Source organism: Apis cerana, linkage group LG6 (genome assembly GCF_029169275.1).
Source record: "Apis cerana isolate GH-2021 linkage group LG6, AcerK_1.0, whole genome shotgun sequence".
Lineage (NCBI taxonomy): Eukaryota > Metazoa > Arthropoda > Insecta > Hymenoptera > Apidae > Apis > Apis cerana.
The window spans coordinates 10,532,819-10,555,857 of NC_083857.1; the positions used below are offsets into that span (position 1 = coordinate 10,532,819).

Below are 23,039 nucleotides of genomic sequence, written 5' to 3' on the forward strand. Positions count from 1 at the left end.
ATTCTCCATCAATTCGATAATTGACAGATAAGAATAGTTTTATTGACGGAGCCAGTCTTCAAAACATCGTTCGTACAAAGAACGTTTTATGCGGTTTTGTCTCGCTTTGCCTCGACGAATCAACAGATTTTCCTTCCAAAGCAATCACATCCATTAATAGCTATTTCTGTGATATAAAACAAATCCAACGTTTCTGTATCGCAGAAACAGAAACTGAACGAGAAAATTTCTCTCTCTCTTTCTTTCTCTCTCTGAGTTCAGAAGCTTAGAAGCGCTTTAAAAACACACTGTGCTACTTTAAAACCTCTTTTTTTTACCTCATAATTTAATATTTCTTACAAATAAAATAATAATTTATCATATATATAATCTTCAATTTTGAAAAACGATCTCTTTCGTCAAACAAATTCATTCTTTTTTCGAAATTATAATCATTCTATGAGTATGAGATTCTCCGAGAGTTTCATTTTATTCTGTTCTAATTTTCTTCACATATTTAATATATTACATTCCTGACACACGATAGAAAATTTTATTCAAGAGAAGCTCGAATATCTGACCTCGTTATACACGAAAAAGATGGAAAATGATAACGACGATTTAAAATTCTCTATAGACCCGAGACACTCGACGGCCATCGTACAAATGATTTCTATTTCGGTCATACGGCTTCAGCAGCACTACCCCCTTGAAAAAGTTTATCGCCCACAAAGCGCCAATTATCGTGGGATGGAAATAATATAGCGGGATCGTGAAAGAGATATATGTTTCGGTGGCTGAAACGAAAGTTACGACAAAGTAGAAAATCGAATACTTTAGATCCGACTATTGCGTCTTTTATTTACTTCATATCCAATACATTTCTAAATCCCTGGTTCTAAATCTGGATGGAATGAAAATTGTTAAAAGTTATTGTAAACAATGAAATTCGAGTAGATAAATGACTATTGAAATTGAGTAAAAATTGCGTGGTGTAAATGTCCCTCCTTTTTTCTTTTTATCTCTGATTAGAGCTTTAACATCTTAAGTGTTTGATGCAATATGGCAATATTGGAGTAAAAGTTTGGATTTACGGATTGACTTTCTACAGGATTTTGAATAATTATTTCACAAAAATAATTGCCTTTATTTAATATAAACGCGGCCTGATACCAGAATCGTTTATCGAACTTAAAATTCTATCCCGAAAGCATAACGCACCCACGCATGCGCGATTCAAAGGCCTACATTACATAAACTGGCCGCGATATATTCCACAGCCAGCCATACATGGACAGCGTTGCACGGCGTTTGAAAAATATCGCCGGATGGAAATATTTCGAGGTGCACCCAGGTGCAGTTTTGGACTGAAACTGTCGAACGACCTCGACAGAGGCGATCCCCATCAGCTGCTCGTGGAATTGGTCCCCGGAATTTGATTAGCGCAACCGGTGTACGGATACCCTCGCTTCGAAGATTCTGACCACAGTTTCTCTGATATAGATGGTGATCATTGGATCGAAGTTGCGCCTCGAAACACATAGGAATCCAGGTAGACGGTCGTTGCATTCTAACGGCAATGCACCGGATCCATTCGGAAGGATAATATCGGTAGAGGAATAGCAGTATCGCGATATTGGTACCCTATTGGTTCCAGTTTCGCGCGTGATCATCGATCCTTTCGAAGGAATCGCTCTGTTGATATTGGCGTTATGTTTGTCTCGCTCGACGCATTGTTGCAGTCTCTGGTGTGATAATGGTAGCTGTATGTAATGGACAGATGAATTTGCGATTAATCATTCTATTTGGCGAGTGAAGAGAGATAGATTTGCGTGGAAAATATAAAAATTGCGGAGGTAAAGATATCGATTCCCATTCAGAATGTTTTCTGAATATCATAACTCATTCTGGAAATAAATCCACGAATCTATTTTTTTTTGGATGCTCGAATTTGTGATAAATGATTAGATTTTCTTCGTATTCCTTTGTTGATATTCCAAGATGAAAATATCTAATATCGTTTTCTTATTATATTGTCACGCTGGAAATGAGAGGAAATTTTATATTCTACTTATAGTCCATCGATAAAAGTGTACGAAAATAACGGGTCGGATCGGATTCTCAATGGTATCCGGTAACGCGTAAATATCGGAATTTTCGAAGTTTTATCGAATACGATCGCGAGATTGAATTTACACATTTTTTTTCTTATTCACGGTCCATGAATAACCAGCATCAAATCGTAATTAAATTAAATCATAATAAGCGATCTGACTTTCAAAGTTATCGGTTTGAACGGAGCTGACATAAATTCTCAATTCGAATCGTTCTTATACTTGGGGCGCAGAGTTTGTCAAGTAGTCTTACTAGAGAACTCGACCATGACTAGTTCGAAACCAGATATACTTCTTGGGTTCGTTCTCGATATTAATCAACCTCTTCTCGTTTTACAGCGGTACAAATATTTACACGTTTCAATTAATTTGTAGTGCAAGTTTTCCGGATTAAGTTGGCGCGTTTTCCTTCGAGAAGAATCGGGATTTGATTAATCGACATGTTAATTAAATGCTGTTTTAACGCATCCTCCGACTTCAGATATTAATCTTATTGCGTCTTAATTATTTACCCATTGCTATTCGACGTTATTTATCATCTTGCTTGAACTTTAACAGGATTCCTTTTTCTACAGTGTCAACTTTTAATTATTTGCACCGAGTTTTCAAAGGGTTTATTAAGTTTTAATTGAAATATATTGTTATGCGCATTCATAAAAATAAATGTCATGTCGTAATTCGTGATGTGGAAATGGGTCACAAAATCACAATTCATAATTTTATTATATTTTGTTTATAGTTTTCTCGTCGTTTATACTTATTTTATTTATTATTCATCCAGATATTTAATTTGGAAATATTCGTTTAATATTACTGTAAACCGTAATTTTAATCAAAATTGGATATTGCTAAAATTTTTATATATTTGTCATCAACATATGATAATAATTGTGATGTAGTTGAAAATGAATTGCTATTATTTGCTAATAATATTGAATTATCGGAAATGAAAGAAAATTTACCATATTTACATTCTTAATAAAACCATTTAATTGATCTCATGGGTATTTGTTGATGTATTGCATATTGATCTCTGTTTTATTGTAGATGAATAAAGTGAACAAAAACTTTTTTATAAGATATAAAAAAAGAAATGAATTTTTATCTTCTTCTTATATGTGAAAAATTTATGATAAATTTTTATTTTTCATCATTCAATTTTAATTATTTAATTATTCCACTTTTTTGAAGTAACTTGATCAAATTTTCATTCGAGTAATATACATAGCATAGATTAATACACAATGTAACAGTGTAAAATGGAAATTAAAAATGGAAATTAAAATTAAAAATTGAAAATAATTGATTATTCGAAAACTTCAAAGTTGAAAATAACTTTTCTCGTGGATAAAATTAGCATAAATAAAAAGCATTCGAAAATAAATATTCCTTCGACAAGTAGTATGATTTATTAATATAGTTAATAATTTGAAAAATATTATTTTTAATGATGTTGAAAATAAGAATAATTTTTATATTTCTACTGAAACACAGAATACGAAATATCTAAAATAAGAAATTTATTATTAGCTACAACATTTGGAATATTAACGAATGCTTAATAATAATATATCTAGTTCATATATCTAGCTTAATAGTAATATATCATAACATCTTGTGTGCAATGATGTAATCATTGTCAGTAAGAAAATGAAGATTAACGTTCAATTAAAATATTATATGATAAAATCATTATTACAATAAATTTCAATAATAATACTGATGAATTTATATCAATAATAATTAATATTAATAGTTTTGATTAAATGAATATATATATATAATTTTTATAACCAAAATATTTGTAATTGATAATGACATTTATAATATAGAATGATTATTATTCTAAAATTCTAAAATTATTTTAATACGAAAAAGAAATATTATTTTATTTTTGTATTAAAAAAAGAATTAAAAAATCTTATATCCCTTGGATATACAAAAGAATGATACGTGACGTGATAGTATTCACTCGACTTTAATATGTGTATCTAGATTGAATATCAAAGAAGAAACTTTTCTTATTTTAAAGAAGAGAAAAAAGTGAAAGGACGATCCTTTTAAATTCAAGATTTACGAAGTTCGATAACCTTATCAACTCTCTGTTAATATTTTTATAATGATACGAAGAGCTACACCAGTTTCAACCTAAATTTTCCATTTAACATTCATTTAATAATTAATCCATACCATTATCCTAGATTCTCAATATTGACAGAGTAAAAGTTAAAAGAGAATTCTTAAGCAGTTATATGAACGTGTAATGTTCTATAAATCCTACATTCGAAACAGCATTATTAAAACGATGACGAAGAAACGTAACGAGAAATGACAGATTGTTGTTGATTGGCAAAGAATAGAGAAAAAAAAGAACAAGAGGATAAAAAATAAATATATTCGCAAAATTTGTTCGGAGTTGATGTTTTAAACAATATATCCTATTTAAAAACGCGTTCCATACTTTTAATAATATACATTTTGCCGAATTCCGTGATTATTCGCGAGAAAATGCTCGAATTATTTAGTTTCATACATTTTCTCCACTGATGAAAAAAATAACACCGTGACACATCGTCAATCCTAATTTTCACATTGTATTTCTGAAATATGAGAGTAAATATTGTAAATACTTTTTCATGCTTTTTTTTTTGTTACTTCTCTGTTTGTTTTACAGGAATTCCGTTGTGTAACGTTGCACGAGTGACAAAGTAACGTTACCATTTTTTGTTTCGTCGTTTCTAGTCCGTTAAAACAGTGAAGTGATACGGCGAACTGGATTTTTTATTCTGGATTTTTTTTTTTTTTAGGAAAAATTCACGAATCGAAATGAAAATTTTTCTTTCTTATTCATGAGTAATTTTTTGCAAACAAATTATTAATGTCTTTTGCAATGGCTAACTCTATTTTTCTGATCGTGAAATAAATAATCATGCAAAGATTAATCAATATTATAATTTGAAAGAATAAAATCAAGGATTCATATTATCATATACATACTATTTTTCTTTTGTATCCTTGTGATATTAATTTGAATATTTTGAAGAATTTTTGATCATTCAATCCTATTCCTACTACATGATATGACTACAGATAATAATTCTCATTTCAAAAGATACACATACAGAACAATGAATACAAACTTTCCTCATCTAAATCCAAACTATTAAATCAGTTTCACAGTTTGAATGAACACATCAAACTTAACCATTTATCTATTAACAATACTGCAAATAAATAAATATCACTAAATCTCTAATTATAAATAATTTCAAATTGAAAAAATAAATTTGACGATGTTTAAAGCTTGAAAACTCTAATGTCAACAATCTATTTATCCTAACACATCACTTCGAATCATATTCCAGAAATCTTAGAAAAAACTTAGGTTCAATAAAAATTATTTAGTGATAGACTCCATTTTCCAAAAAAATTCCAAAACACATACATACATCAATAATTTAATTTTTCTCAAATCAATAATATCGATTTACTTCACCACACTAAATTACAATTCTCCACAAAATAATGTAAAACGTTATGAAATGTTACTTTTAATAATTCTCCATTTCTTTTTCTATCAACTTTCCCTGCTCTAGGCCCCGAAAGAAAACCGAAAACCGCTATCGCACCGATCAACCACAAGTTTCATAATGCTCGCCGCGACCGACACTATTATTCACACGTTCCTGGCACAATGCTTGCCGTGGTTGCGTGCAACGTGGAGAAAAACTTTCCCAATTTACTACGAATATAAAAATGAATCATACACGATCGTATACAACCCGTTCTCGACAGTTTCTCGCGTTAAACGTGATACATGTCGCGGCCAATGTATTAATTACAGCCTTTCAGTCAACGATAAGGTAATATCCGAACGAATATTTCAAACGTTTCCTCGTCGTGCAACGCTTTTCTCGATTTAAATGTTCCAACGTTTGTTTTTTCTTTTTCTTTTTTTCCCCAACCATTTCACGTTCCATTTTAAGTATGACTCGAAATCTCTATATTCAAGGGATTCAGAATCTAATTTATTTTTTTCTAATAAAAGGAGATTAATTATACGTATATTCTTTCGTGTAATTTTTGTGTAACATTTCGTATTTCGAAGGAGACGAATTTTAATTGAAAACTCAAAGCAGGCTGCTTGTATGATTGTCGTAATAATAATTAGATATGAACCATTGTGCACGTTTTTCTATCATTCGTAAGTTCTATCTTTGTGAATCCCATAAAGCAGGAGTGACGAGCTCTTTCTTCCTCTTTTCGCTCTCAGGAGGAGTCTCATTAATAATTACGTACACGATTAGTAATTCTCTTATTGTATTCTCTTATCAGACAGTCGATTCTCAATTCCAGCTTCTCTCTTTTCATCTTTACGTCACTTCAACTGTTACTTAATCCATTTCAATTTTTCATTAAAATACATATAATGACCGTTTTAAGATCTTCGCGGTCTTATATTTTTTTTTATTACTGTTCCATCATCATGAAGAATTTTTAAACAATTTTTATGAGAACACAAATTTTCCCCCAACTATCCGTTAAAAATTTACCTTACAAACAGAAGAATCATTTCCTCCTGTTTCATTTCCAAAGGAAACATTCCAACAAATCCATAAAATTACACTCGTGGATCAAAAAATTCTTTTGAAACGTGAAACTCGTTGCAAAAGAAAAAAAAAAATGCTGCGCATTCAAACTGGAATACCAGAGATTCGAATTCCGTCCATCTATCTCGCGATTTTTCCGTTTTATCGCGATATACATTAGTCAGTAATTTCAAGTTTCACAAGTTCCTTATGCAGTCGATTCGCGAACAGTGTCGAGTGAAATGGCGTGAAAATTTCCACGGGAAGCTCGTGAAAACGGTGAATGACGAATTAGGAAAAGCATTTTAGGGAAGGCAACCTTCATTGCCGGCCTCGTAACTCACTTCTTCCGTTTCTCCTAGTCTCCTTTCGCGCTGCAAATTACCCCTAATTCATTGTATCATCATAACTCAACAAACGCGCATCCGCTCCTTGAATTTTTTCTTTCTTTCGCCCTACATCGTTCAATTCCTTTCTTCATCTTTTATGATCCTCTATACGAGATTTACGTTTTCCTCGACGAGGAAAACATCTGTATACGAATTGTAAACCTTTTATGTTGCACTGTATTCCGTGGAGATTTAAGACGGCGTAACGGACGGCTTTATGTCGAAGCAGAGCCAACAGTGACCCTTTTTTTTCCCCTTTTTTTCGACATTGTTCGTCCTTACACGCATCGCCGCAAGTGTGTCACGAGTGATAGAATGCCCATTGACGGACTCCACGTTCAATGAAACGTTAATTTGCGATACGAATAGTTGTCTCTGTTGTTATTGTCTTCCTTTTTTTTTTTATCGCGATGATTGTTTCTCTGTTGCGATCTAACGATTGTTAGAGCTTGGTCGACGTTCGATGAATATACCTGTAGGATTAGGTAATTGACCCGACAGCTATGATTTATGACTTTATCGAATGAATCAAGTCGTTAGCGAATTGTTTGCTCTGTTTATTTGATGATTATATTAGTCGATTGTCGTTCAACATGGAACAGAATTATGTTTTCGTTCGTATAGATTCGATGGGTTAAATTAGATTAAAGGGAGTGCAATGGGATTAGGAAAGTTGAATTATTTTATTGCTAATACTGTAACACCTGTATAACCATTTCGTAAATTATAATTTTAGTAAATTTTTAAAAAATACTGTATTGATAAACATATTATATATACACATAAAAAGTTATTAGAATTTGAAATCTTTATTCCAATTCTATTTTTTTAAATCATCATTCATAAAAATTATCCGCATAAACGTGCGCATATATCATTAGAATTAAGATACACGATACGAGAAAAATAATTGACATAGTACATAAGATAAAAACCGACGTAAGAAGACTTATTAACAAGAAAAATAAATAAAACCGGTAATATGATCGATGTTAAGCTTCCCGTTTAATTTCTCTCGAAACAAGTGTCACTCGTTAACGACAGCAGCGTCACTCGCCCATAATTCCGCTTTCCGGTAACGGAATAATTTCCGGCTCGATATAAGCTTATCAATTGTTCCCGACGTTTATAACCTTTTTATAAGCCGGTAATACCCTCGGTTGTCAGGATGGTCGATATTCGTTAGAACACACACACACACACATATACCCTTTATCGTACACACGTTAAGAAGCGATCCTCGTTTTTACAAAGTATATCGATCGAACGACGAGAGAAACAATTTGGAGCGTGCATAATAAATTGCGCGCAAGAATGTGATCGATACCATCGCCGAGCTGGGTTCAGGGTATCAATAAATAAACAATGTAAGAGGGGCGTTAAAAATTCTCCAAGCAACGGTGACTCGCATCCCCTTTCCCCCGTGATCAAATTTTTAAGCAAGCCACTGGCTGCACCTTGGATATCGAGACTCTGAAATCTTCATGACTCTCGTTATCCTTTAATTGGTGGACGATTGGATTGAACGAAGGGGATTTATTTCTTTTAAAAAGAAATTTATTATACTGATTCATTTCTACATATTTTTGACGAGTTCTCAAAACGTGGTTTACACGGATTGTTTTATTTCGTATGATTAGGAGATATTATTACGAGTTCTAAACAATCTTGACAATTCGAATATCATTTCAATTTGAATTGCATTAGTCATACTAAGTTCCATTAGTCTTTTACGATGTATTTATTATTAGTACGCCCAGGCGTAGACCAAGTTTCGCGAGTTTTAACGTAATTTTAACTCGAGCATAGTTCGCCCCTCTCGAGCTCGGGGAGATGGGCCTTGAATAACGATTAAACGTTGACTACGATAATTCATCTTCGAGGGAATTACGCGAATCGCGAGTTGAATTTAATAAGCACATTTTCCTACTACGCTACGGAAAAAGAAAAAAAGAAAAAAGTCGAGAATATCCATCCACAACCGTGATCCGATATATCGTTAACCGATCCGTCAAAGGGATCAAAAATTATCAATTCCATTCGTCACAGAGAAATTCAATTAAAGAATATCCATAGGATTTGTCTTAACCACGCGTTCGAATCCGGTATCCGGATTCTGGTGATTCGACGATGGATCCGGTTGCGGATCCCGTTATCCCAGCGGAAATATATCCGCACGCGGCCAACAAATCGTCTAATCAAATAGATATATGAGTGATGGGGGCAGGGATGAGGCGAAATTGGTTCTCGGCCGCGAGTAAATCTCGGCCGCGTGTCAGGAATGAGACGACAATGGGGTGGCGGGGCGCGAACGCGGGGAGGGTGAAAGCGGAGGATCCGAGATCGATTCCCTTTGGGGATTTATGCGACTATTTTTTATCCTCGATACCTCGAACCTTGAGACGAGAAGAGGCACGGTTACTCCTTACGAATCTTTCATTTCTCCTTCTTCCCCTTCTTCACGAGGATCCTTGGATATTAATGCGACCAACGTAACTGAAAGTTCTTGCTAATTCATTCCGACGAGTCTCGTGAATCTTTTGAGATTGCATATACAAATTGTAGAAGTGTGAATTTATACATACAAAAATGAGGAGCAGAGGATAGAATTTTATCAAGATTTTTCTCTTCTTCTGAATAAATTAAATTTTAATTGTTACGATACTTGATGGATAAAGATTATCAATGTCTATGCTATTGATTTTTCGAGGACTCGATAGGTTGTTGAATTTTATAAATGGAAGATTTTAAAAATCATGATATATAGATGCAGAGGTTAAATTCTTACTTTTCAGATATATATAAATGGATTTGAATAATTTTGGATCTTTTTGAGGAGAGGGAGACAATGTTTCTTTTTACGTACAAAGAATCACTATTTGTTCTCTCGTAATATTTCCACACTTTGTACAAATATAACGAGTCGAAAAAAGTTGGGTTTATCTTTAGCACGCGGCTTCTTTCCAAATTAAAAATCAGAATGGCGAATGATCCTTGCAGACGATTCTCTTTCGTCTACCGTTTTCACTATTTCTGTTCGGAAATCTTTTCGATATCTTCTCTCCTATTTCTTTTTTGAATTTAATTTCAAATGACAGTTTTATATCTTTTTAAAGGTATATGTAAGGTATAGTGTTATCTAGAGTTTTTAAAAAAAAACAGGAAGAAGAATAATTAAAAACTCGAATAGAATAATTTACATATCGAAATAATCCAAGACGATTACGACTTTTCTCTTTTCACCCGACAAAAATTCTATATTTTTCAATACAACCCAAATTGTTCACCTGCGATACGTCAAACATATTACAAAAATACAATATTCGTCACAAGATATTGATGGAATAAATAAATGAACGAACGAATAATTAAAATTTGATCTAACAAAAATTCCATATCCACCGATATAATCCAAATTGCATCTCTGTCAAATATACGAAAATTTAATACGCATCGAAAAAAAAAAAAAAAAAAAGAAAGCAAGAAAAATGGAACATCCTACGTCCATATTTTGTGATTTTTCCACCCTTTAGTCCATTCGAATCATTCGCATAAAGAAATAATCGTAATCTCTCGCTTCGAAATGGAAGTCAGGCAGCAGTCTAGTCAAACCTCGTTACACAATATATCGAGAAACAAAAATAAAGAACGACAGGGTTAGTCGACGTTATATCCTTCCCTGTAACGTTCGTGACCCCTTTCCTCGGACGTGTGCACTTTCAATATTGAACTCCTCGGCCGACTTTCGTCGTTTCTTGTCCCCGATGCACACGAGACGTCCCATGGTCAATCCCCAACTACCCCACATGGCACATTGACAAGGATCTTGGTCGGATCCTGGTGAAGTTTTAACACGATCCATTCACGATCCAATGCTCCGTATAGAGAATTCGAAAATTTATGATCAGGATCGATTTATGATCCCCCGGCTTCCTCAACTTTCGATCCTTTTTAATTCTATACTTTATTTTGCAATTGCATTTTTTCAATCTTTTAAACCTGTTTTTCCTCTTTGATTGTCCATCGATATTTGGAAGTGTAAGGGATATTTTGAAAAAAATGGAAGAACCTTTTCGTAAATTTCTTTAATGTTTAATGTTTCTTTGGTAGATTTGAATCTTTCCAAAGAAATTATTATGTTTTATCGCATTGCATAATTCCTGTCCGTTATTCGAGATGATTATTTATTATTTTCAATATTTATTCGCCACACGTAATTGAATCGCACACACGTTTTCGTTTTTATTCGAAAGAAAAAATTGTTTTCGTCGCATGCACGCGTCACTATTTTTCTAGATTTTTGTAGTTATATTTCACATTTTATTTCTTTTTTTTTTTTACTTTTTTATTTTTTTTCTTTCGTTCAATCAAGCGAATTACACGAAAGGAACCAATGAAACAAAGGGCTCGATACGTTTCGTTACTGGAGGGTTCTTTTTTTTTTTTTTTTAAATTTTCAAGAGCAAATAACAACTTGGATAAAGTTGAAACACGAGGAAAAAAATTTTCATTACTGTTTGCAACGTATTTACAAAAACCAATTAGCAACGCTTCACGCATACCCATTGAAAAATTTATTTCGAAAAAAAATATCAACAATAATCCTCAACATGTTCATATAGCGTATGTCAATCACGAAGTGTCAATACATTTCGCGAAATAACGAATCTACGAAATATGGTACGCCGTATATCGTACACCGTAGCCGAACAAAACTGCGATAAAATAATTAAACTGCAAATTAAACGGCACTAAACGCGTAATTGGAAATTTGAGAAGATGAGCAACTCATTTATGTCCATTTGATCAACTAACTGTTAAATTTTCAGTCAGAATTTTTTCGGTATCGCTTTTATTATTATTGAATAAGATTTTAATAAGTACGAAAAAATTGAACTTGTCTATTTCTTACAGAATCTTAATTTTTTATCTTAAAATTTCTCTTCTCTTAAAAATTATTTTAATTTAAAAACAAAATAAATTTCATCTTGATTTTATTTGATATTTTAGACATCCCACATCCTCGATTAATTAAAAATATTAATTGCGTTACATTTAACAAAGACGATTATACATATTAGAAAGAATTAACAATAATTTCGTTCGTTATATTTCTTTATTTTTTCCAACACGTTGTAAAATTAATATAATCTTTTTAAATGACGAACGTATCAAGAAAACAAACTCAAAAATAAAAATGCTCATTTGCATGTATATTTTATTTTCCTCGATATTCCTTTCCTTTATTCTTCTTTTCAGATTCGAAATTCTGTCGAAAAATTGGCATTAAAAAATTTTACATCGCAATGATCACGCCCTATATTTCTTTCTTTCAATAAAAATTCTTATTACGTTCCGCCCAACTCATCATCCCAACAATAAAAACATCGAAAAGAGGTCAAACGATTCGATCTCGCGTTTTCAATTTGAAGCTTTGCCATCTGTATACATCTTTCTTGTAGAATCTGGCCACGAAGCAGGGAGAATGGCGTAACGCTTTTCGGTAAGAAATCTGCGAGAACCGCCACTTACTTTGAAATCGTTGCATCGAATACTCGTCGCTTATCGTTTATCGTCGCTTTTACAATCGAATTTACCATCTACATCTCTTTTAATGAGATTTTAATATACCTATTAATATACATCCCATGAAAGATAGAATAATATGCCATAAATATCGTACTTGAAAGCTACCTTCATTGTCCTATCTGTAATAAATCTATTACAAATAAAAATTTATCACTTGACAAGCTCGTCAAAACTTATCGATCTCATTTTATGCAATCGTAATTCCAACAAGTCAAATAAAACAAAATAAAATTTTCACAAATTTACGGAGAAGAAGAACAAGGACTATCTCTAATACATCCACTTCGAGCTCATACACTCGATCTCACCCTTTGCAACGACATCCATCCTCCGCCATCGAGTGTCAATCCTTGGGCGAATTCCGGAGGGGAGGAGTGCGGAAAGGACGGACAGGTTGAATTGGGCGGAATGATCGGGCATCGCGCAATTTGATGGAGTATCGGATACCGCTTAACAAACGGCAACTCGACGTTTCGATCAGATACAATTTTGGAATTCGGGATTCAAATTCGGCGGGGGCGAGACATAGAGCGTAGAGCGCGGGGGGTGTGGACGGGATTTATCACCCCGGGATCGGTGAAAACGAGCGTAACACCGCCACCGGTGTATAATTGCCCGTATATCGTTCGACCCATCGGTCGCCGCCTGATAAACGGAATCATCGATCGCATCCCCCCTCATTTTCCGCACGATTTTCGATTACCATTCGACGCGTTTACCGTCAATAGATAGATACGCGGATCGCGATGGACGAGCACGCATCCGTGTACGCGGGTCGAGGACGTTTGACAGCCGGTGGCGGCCGTTATATTGCTCTAGCTTTCGACCAACCCCCCCTCCGCCCTTCCTCCCCCTTCCTACACAACTTCCAAGTAGCCGAATGCGATCGAATGCGAAAAGTTTATGCACGACGATGCTCGTCTCTGCACGGCTGATACGTTTTTATGAGCGGTTTAAGTGTCATCCTCCTCGCCACTCGACGAGTAGCTCCCCGCTCTCCCCCGCTTTTCATCGTGTGTAACAGTTGCGACCGAGTTTATGATTCGAGGAGGGAAAGATCGCGTTCACGTGTCGATAAGTTTATTCTTAAGAATTTATGGTTATTGCATTCGGGGTCATTGAATTCGGAATTTGTCGGTTGGTCAGGATCGGATAGTAGATAGGGGGTGAGCGAGTTCATTCGAGATAGAAGAAAATAGAACTGATACGTTATTATATTTCATATCGGTTATTTTAAGTCGGTATACCAGTCACGAATTAACATCGATCCAATACGGAATATAAATTGTTATTATTTTTCTATAAAATAATTTCTATCTGATTTACGTTAATGTGACTCTCAGACTGTCATGTATTCTAATTAGGCAAGATTCTGGAATGATGAGTTCAAATTGAATTCCAGAAAATTCAAGATCCCAAAAACTTTTTATCCTAGGTATCTTAATTAATAGCTTAAGCAAAAATTTGGAAAAATAGTACAAATTTCGGATAGTCAAGCACCGGTTATTGTGTAACCAGCAAGAAAGTTAAGCTTCTCTAACGAGCCTCCGCTCATCGCGCCACCCCTATGACGGTATAACACGAAGATGAGATTTGTTTTCCCTTCGCGGGTAAGCTTCACGCGATACGCTTGTAATTTTTGCGCCGAAACGATGCAGTTGGGAAAGTTAAATGAAAAATTGTTTCCCCTCCCTCCTCCGTCCCGAACAATACCCGCCTTTTATAACATTATACGCTCGATAAGGAGCGTCCAACCCCCGTGGAAGAGCATACGTGCGTCGAATTTCGAATCTAACGTTACAAAGCTGAATCTGTATCGGGGAAAAGTTTCCACTTCTTTTAATTGGACCAGTTTCTATTAACGGCCCCTGCAAGTTTTCCCCAAGAATACTGGATCTCGGTCTTTGTAACGTTATGCTCTTTTCATTCTGAAACGTAACAAAATTTTCAGTTCATTTGATTATTATATTCACGTGGACGAGGAGGGGCGAGGGGGAGGAAAGTATAAAAATATACCTAAGGTAATAGCGTGGAGAGTAGTATTCTAAAAGTAGAGGGATATAATTAAGGTTCGTTTAGGGTGTCATAAATAATAACCAACAGTCATCCCGTTCCAATGTTTCTAAGTGATCGATCACTCTTTTGGGAAAATGTATTACGAAACAGGGCAAGGTAGAGGCACACGCGAGCCAGTTAAAGTTAAAGCTTTCGTTTCTTAAAGTCGATCTCGATGAGTTTTTCTCGAATACCATCGCAGGGCATAAAACCTATTTTCTATCACGCTTCGTCCACGGTGTGAGCGTAAATCCTCATTTTCCCCCCATTTTTAAAAGGCTAAAACAATAATGGTTGAATCTTGGGTGTATAACGGGGTTACAAAGGGGTTACGTTTATAATCAATCTCAATTTTCCTTCGACCCGAGATTTCAACGGAGAATGGTTTATTGCTTGGTAAATGACGGCGCGACCCGAATAACGGGCGATCCGCTCGAAGAATGCCGTATTGTCGACCGAAAATTCATAGAAATTTCCCCCATTTTTTCCTCCCCCACGCGTTTCTTTAGCCCCAGCTCCGGCCGAATTGCTTACGATGTCGAGTGTTTTCAATTTACCTTTCCATTCGCCTCTCCTCAAACTTTATAAAACAGTACTCCCTCACGATGACGAGAAGGCGTGTATCTTTAAGAGTACTCTCTTGCCATTTTGTCGAGTAGACGCTGAGGAGCGCATAAATTGAGGAAGGTCAATGATTCGCTACCGTGCAGGAAAGCATCGATTCGACGTTGAACATCTTCTTGGGTTGTGCTCGTTCAAGTTGCCACTTGGGTTTTCCAGGATTTCGTTGCTCCGATGTGTGTTTGCAACGGTGATCTATCGTTGATGGGAACGGCAAGAGAGAAAAATTAAATGGAGTAGAGGAGAAATTTTGCCCGTCTCGAATAAAATATTAAGATTTTTTAAGGACATAAAAAAAAAAAAAAGAAAAGAAGAAAAAGAAGAAAAAGATCGAGAGGGAAAAATATAATTATTCTGTTGAAAGGAAAAAAAATTATAAATAAGGTTTTATATTTATATATACATGGTAAATTTCATGATTATTAATAGATGAAAAGATGAAATTATAATTTTAGAAGGAATGAATCGTGCATAAAAAATATTACGATATACAATAATGGCATATGATTTGAACAACAATCAGATCACCACTCTAATATTTTATTTTATCTTATAATATAATACATTTGAAAATATATTTTGTATCCATTTATAAAGCATCAACTAAATTTCAGCTTATCCTTCATTATTTGAACAATAAAATCATGGCTTCATTTCTGTGAATATTTTTATAACACAATATATTTCGAATTATACTTTATATCTTTCTACAAAACGAATAAAGAATTGATTTTCTTTCGTCCTTTTCAATAATCCAGTCGAAACTTTCGATTTCTACAATATTCCTACTAATAAACTATTATTCCTCCATCGTGCATCCATGATTGACAACAAACATTACAGATTGTTATTTTTAAGAAAGAATGTAATGCATCTTTGTTGAATCAATATTGAATCCTGCGAAGATTGCAAATGGCCATAATTGAGTATTCGTGGATGTGATTAAGAAAATGGAATCTAAATTGACTATTGTTTATATTAAGCAAACGTTTTATGCATTTTTGTATTTGTAAATTTCATTTGTAACTCGATTAGAACAATTAACATCTTATTTTCATGACAAATGATTACATTTATAATTTAATAAAAATTTGAGAAAAGCTGAGAAAATCTTGGAAATGTATCTATATATATATCTTGTATCTTTATTGATTCGAATAGATATTTAAATGTCCTCATGGGATATATTATTTATTCGACAGACCGTTAATAATTATTTCCAGATGCTTTTATGTTATTATTACTGAAAACGCGTCAAGTAAATTCAGCAGATCGATCATACCTGGGGAACAAGAATTCACGGAAGAATTCCAATTAACGAAAAGTCAGTAAAGTTCAAGAATCCATCACCGTTCGACCTTGTGCATCTCGAAGATGAATTACGATACGTCGTTGGCCATCGATCAAGAGTAAACTTCCGAAGGCTCGATTGAACTTCAAACTTGGAAACTCTCTCCCTCTTCCCTTCTTAAACACAACTTGTGTGCACCAACACGGCTCCCCTTTAAACGCTGCAAAACTACTTTCAAAGGGATATTTGTCTCTCGGTGTACACTCGATAAACCTAAATCTCCGTTTGCCGCAATTACGATCCCCATTAATTTAACCAACCGCTGATCAAAATTCATAATGTAGTTAACATTTGATTAAAATTCACAATATATAGTTATAACATTGTTCCCTGCTGTACAGGATAATACTCGAGGAATTATCGGTGGATAATAATTGGTCGAATCTGCTTTGCTCCACTGTTTCCACGTTGGCTCATCTCGTCGTAAATCTCGTCGACGAGGACAATCGTTAGAAAGTTAATGGCCATGGAGGATCAAATTTTAGGGTAGGGTATTTACGGCTTGTGGAAGAATAGAAAGAAAACCGTGGGTCGAGGGGATGGACGATTAAATAAAACCTGGGTATATCGAATGGTCGAGCGAGAACGATTGTCTTTTATACAAATGGGGACTACGTGGAACGGACGTAAGTGACAGTTGATTGATTTCACTCGATCGAATAATGGGAGAATGTGCTGGGATTGCATTATCTGTTTCCTCGTTTATGGCGTGTGAAAAAAAATTTGCAAATTTGTTGGCGAAATATGAATAATTTCGAGATAAAAATATAAAAAGGCATCGTATTTGTTATAATATTCTGTAAAAAGTGTTCGTATAGAACTTTGTATAGAACTGTTTGTATTACACAGATATGGATTAATTCGATGTATATTTTGCATATGATTATTTCGATATATCGTTATTAATATAAAATTTATAATATATTTTTCAACGATTCGTTATTATTATCATTTCAATATTTTCATATTATTTCAAAATTTTAATATCGTGAAATGTGATATAAATGTAATATGAATATTATTTATCTGAAGTGTTTACTGAAAATGTTCAAGTAATAAACGGAAAGTTTAGAGTCGTTTAGATCTGTTATTATTATGTTTTTATTATTTTTTTAATGAAAATGTAATTTCTCACGGTAGTGGAAATAAAATACTGCGTCTTTGTTAGTACTTTATTGCGCTTACAATTAATCCCATGTAAAACGATGTCGCGTTACACGACACTTTAGAATTAAATTATCGTGTCGTAGGGGTGGGTTACGTGCACGGAAAGTAAAATAATTTCGTTAGTATCCTTCTTTGATATCGTTTACTGGTTGCATACTAGTCAAGATAAAGATATTTTCTAATAAAAATATGCAAATACGCGTGAAACAATTAACATGGACTCACTCGGATATTAATTTTAACCATTAATTTTCAAATTATTTTCTAATTCATTTAAAACGTTCGTGAAAAAAAAAGAATTCATAGCTCTTCGTGAATCATATTTTCTTTAAAACAACGATGAAACAGCCATTTTTTTTAAATTAAAATTGCATTTCATCTCGAAACACAAATATTCTCACCGTACTATTTTAATTACAATCGATTAACCAACAATTCCACTCAACAGTTCTTTTATTAAAAAAAAAAAGACTCAAAAAAAAAAATCAAGAATAATTTCCCCAGAATGAATAGTATCACCGAATTCTTCCCGCAGAATACCTATTTGCATGTGCCCTAGTACAACAACCCCATTCAGTCATTCTTAATACCGAATTTATTAGCCCGAACTTTATTATTACACAACGTGGCTTCGGTTACATTTTCAACAACCCTTTTATGCGGCCATTAAAGGGAAAATTACAGGCCGCGACAACCTGTCCCGTGTGCAACTTTACACCTTTCCAACATCGCGCAACGATCGCGTGCCCTGGTGCACTTAAAATATTGGTAAGAAGAAGAAGAAGAGAGAGACGTCGTATTTTCTTTTTGGCCGGTGTGACACTCATTAATCCACGCTCGTGGTCGCAAAATTATTTAGACGTTATGGCAGATAGAGACCGCTGTTACGGTCATCATCTCATCAAGAGATCTCGTTGAAGATAATTGTTTCGCATTTACATAGTTAGCCTTCATTGCAGGCCGAAATAACGTGGACGATTAACCCATCTGTGTAATTAAAGTCTTCGTGACAGGAGAATCTTTCAGCTCGGTTTTCCTTCTTTTTTTGTCGTAGTTCTTTTTTTTTTTATCGAATGATTAAAGTTTAACGATAATTTTTTGATAATAGCTGTTCTTCGTTCGTTGGGGAATAAGAAGTTTAATTTAAATTATTTAGTGTATAATTGAGTTTTATTTATCTAAATTGTGTATAAATACATTTTATTTAAATAAAATAAGTATGATAATAATTGAAATGGTATATAGACTGCTGAAATTATACAAGAAATGAAGTAATTTTAAATAGAAATTTATCTCATTTTTCAAATACGTTTCGCACAAAACCGTAAACATCCGCATATTCTATAAAAATATAAAATAATATATTCTCTTACATTCTTAGAAAAATATGATAGGTAGACGAAGGATTGAATTATTGACAAAAAAAAAAATATCACCAACGAAGGAAAAACAATTCTCACTCCTCACTCTTGTCTCGACAAATGTCAATAGGTCACTGAAAGACAATCTTCGACAATTCCCTTTCCTTTCTCATCAAAACTTAACTCGATAAAAAAAAAAAAAGAAGAAGAAGAAGAAGAAACACAAGACACTTCCACTCGAGCATCGTCATCTAACCGGTCGAAAATCCTTTTCACCCCGCAAACAGGGGATTGATTATCCCACGTCCAAAGACCAAGGAGCCATCTCGAGACTATCCCTCTAAACGCAATTAGAAGTCGCGAGATTGAGTCTTGATTTCGTTAGCCGAGGATCTTTCTTCCTGTTGTTTGCCTGCACGATAACAAGATTCCATAAAGATAACGCAAAGCATAGCTGTCTCCACAGGGAGAGAGAGAAAGAGACAGAGAGGGAAAGACCGTATTTTTCATTCTCCCCGGCCACGTGTTCATCTCCCCTCCCCTCCTTTTCCTCCACATTTCTGTCGGTCCGCGGAAAATTGGTTTTCAAGAAGAAGTAATCTCGAGCTCCAAAGAGGTCGAATGTCCCCGCGGACGAGTACCTAATGAAGTGTACGTGAGAAACAAGTCATCGTCTGGTAAGAAGACCCGCGGGATGGCGAGCAACAAGGGTGTTGCGGTGAGAATCTTGGGCCCGCTGGAAAAAGAAGTTCGGCCAAACTTTTCCACAACCCTCGGATCCGCACGTGTTACCCGGCGAAACGACTTTCGGTATCCCAACATTTTCTTTCGGGGGAATCGTCGGCCATTTTCGCAAGTTTCTTGCCCAAGTTTATCTATTTGTGAAACGCGAACGATGGAGGCCAACCTCGCTCCTAAAAAGATGGCTGATCACGTTTCATTAGGGATGGCTGGTATATCGTGTACGTTGAAAATCGTTTGCCAGGGTTAATGTCGGGGATAAGAGAGAGAAGTTTCGTTTTTGTGTTTCGAAGTGGTTGGCCTTTATTTCTTCTGTTTTTTTATACATTGGAAGGTTTTAAGATCGAGACAAGTTTTCGTGCGATTGAATTGGATCGAAAGATAATGAGAGAGAACTATATTGAGTTTTCTGGTTAATTTATTAAATTTTTCAGAAAATTTTCCATCTTCGGATTGATATATATATATATATAAAATTAAATTCATGTATTCTGAATGTTTGAATTTAATTTTAAAAATTTTCGTACGTTTAAAAAGAAACTTATGATACGTGCATACCTGTAGAATAGGGTATTAAGAGAGAATTTTGTCGCCATCCCCAGAATTTGCACGATACTTTGCACCATATTATATAGCTTACCTTGCCGCTGCATTCTCGGGCGTTAAAATTGATGCATCAAGAAAAGTAAGTACGTGTAATAAAATGTTGAAGAGAATGGCCACATCTATAAACCTTATAAGGGCGAGTCTCTGTCTTTTTAATATGAAATAAAGAAAATAAAATTGAAGTAATTTTCCATAACATTTTTTTTCCCCCCCATCAATTTTGATGAATTACGATAATTTATTTTCAAAATGCATTTTCCTGTTAAAAACATAAAAATAAAACATATAAACGTATACTGCATTTTAAAATACCGTGACATTTCGAGATAAAATTGTTCATTGAACATTGAAAAATGTAATGAAAAATAAATGACGTTTTCATTTCATTATTTATAAAACATTTTCGCTTTCGAATATGCATTTTCAGATAAAATATTCAATGAATCGCGTGACCTCATCGTTGTCAAACTACTGATTCATCAGATGCAACAAGCTGTAATATTACAGAGACATTGTGACACCCCCTTCAAATGGACACGAGTTCCATTCCTCGAATATCCCCGAACAATGCTAACTATAACACCCAAGGTTATGAAAGCCTCTAAAACCTCAAATGACACTTACGTTGGGTCACCCCCCTATGAAACTTATATACCGGATGGGTAAGGGCCCCCGTCGAGCTCTCGTGAGGGTCAAGTACCAAAACTCACCCCACTTATCACAATAACAGACCATGGTAAGCTCTAACAAATGAACGTTTCAATCCTTTGATATTCTCATTGAAAATAGAATTTGTAACGCCGTTGGTGGCAGAATGATGGATCGTTTCGAACGTTTCGACCCGTCAAGAGCGAACAATATTAAAAAAAAAGAAAAAAAAAACTGGAATACTGGACGGTGGATTTCTTCAGTTTTATTATTCTTGTATTATACCAGGGAATAATCGCAACATATCACGAGGAATGATGATTAGCGTGCACAGTATCATTCGTGACGTAAAACATTTTAAACCCGCGAATTTCATTATTTCACCTCATCAAAAAACCCACGAACGCTAGATTAAAACGCGATGATGTTCGACTAACCGGCGCAAAAGAGTTGCAAGAGTTTTTTTCCAGGGGTTCAGCGAAAATTGCAGAAAGCCGAGAAAACCTTAAAAACAAGAGGCGGGTAATCACGCGAGTATCGTAAAACCAGTGCCGGTGCGGTTACGCCCGCCACTTTTTCATCCCCGTGTACATTAAAAGAACGCGATGGCCACATGGTTTTTCGCGATCCCGGTCCGCGTTAACAAATCTCTAATTACCGACCGTTCTTTCGACGGCTCTTCTTCGAAATCGTCGTAATACTTTTCATGCTAATTAACCCACTCGTGGCCGTGACCTGCCTCGCCACAGAAAATTCTCGATCGTTACGTTACGTTCGCGTTTACTTTGCTTTACTTTTCCAAGAACGAAAAATAAAAAAGAAGAAAAGAAATGGAGAGAGAAGAAGACACGTTATTCAACAATTCGTTACGGCCCACGATACCTTTGTTCCACGGCGCGTCCCTGTTCCCGCCAACTTCCGGTTTGCAAACTTTAGCTACGTGCGCGCCATAAAACCGGCGAGCCGAACAAAAAGCGACGTTGCGAAACCCTCTTGTCCCCCTTCCAATCCCTTGGTTGCAAGGACCGCCACTCGAAAGTAAATCCAACATGGTGAACAGTGGAACGTGATAAATGCACCACTTCACCGACCGATGATTACCGATGTTGCATACGTGAGAGTTGGCGATAATTAAGCCGGCGTATACGGTTTCGAGTGGCTCGCGAAGCTTCTTCTCTTCTTTCGTTTTTGCAGCTGTTTGATTAACAGCGAGCGAAGATCGAGAACAGGGAGGAAGGAAACCGGGATCATTGATGGAAACGTTTACGCATGGGATGTTTTCTAATTATCTGGTACGCTTCGAAAAAAAGAAAAAAAAAATTGCGTGTTCACGCTTCTAGAATCGATCTTACGAGAGATTAATACTCGGTTAATATTATGCATGGTGTAACGTAGAATTATAAAATTACGTAGAACTTATCGCGATATTTATATCTCATTAATATTAATCGAATTCATGTGAACTCGATAATGGCTCATACATACAAAGATTAATCGATGAATAATAAAATAATAATAATAAAATAGCATGGAATAACGATTAATTGTCTTTTAAGAAACGAAACGAAATTGAGAAATTGTAGAAAGTTTTCGTTTATCGAAGAGTTGTTTAATTGTTGCTCCGTACATTTTCCTCCGAGAAAATTTTAAAAAAGGGATCTTTTTATTTCAGATTTCCATCACACGGGGGAACAAGAAGACCGAGATTCTCGAGGTAAGACGAGGTAGATCATTAACGAGTACGTGCGCGACTCTGATGTGCTTACGTGGCCTAATGACAGCGCTTTTGAAGAAACGTGCCGCGACTCGATTTAGACGTACTATCCTCG

At 34.9% G+C, this 23,039-nt stretch overlaps 1 protein-coding gene across 3 annotated transcripts in view; it reads left to right on the plus strand.

Moving 5' to 3' along the window:
* LOC107993834 (leucine-rich repeat-containing protein 24) overlaps positions 1-23,039 on the plus strand; it is a 314,678-nt gene that overhangs the window by 20,041 nt on the left and 271,598 nt on the right. For 2 of the 3 annotated variants that reach the window (XM_062076331.1, XM_062076329.1), the window contains exon 2: positions 22,883-22,924. The gene's annotated coding sequence lies outside the window, so the exon portion shown is untranslated. Of the gene's footprint in view, positions 1-22,882; positions 22,925-23,039 lie in introns of those variants that run through there. The other variant, XM_062076336.1, reaches the window with a different exon arrangement.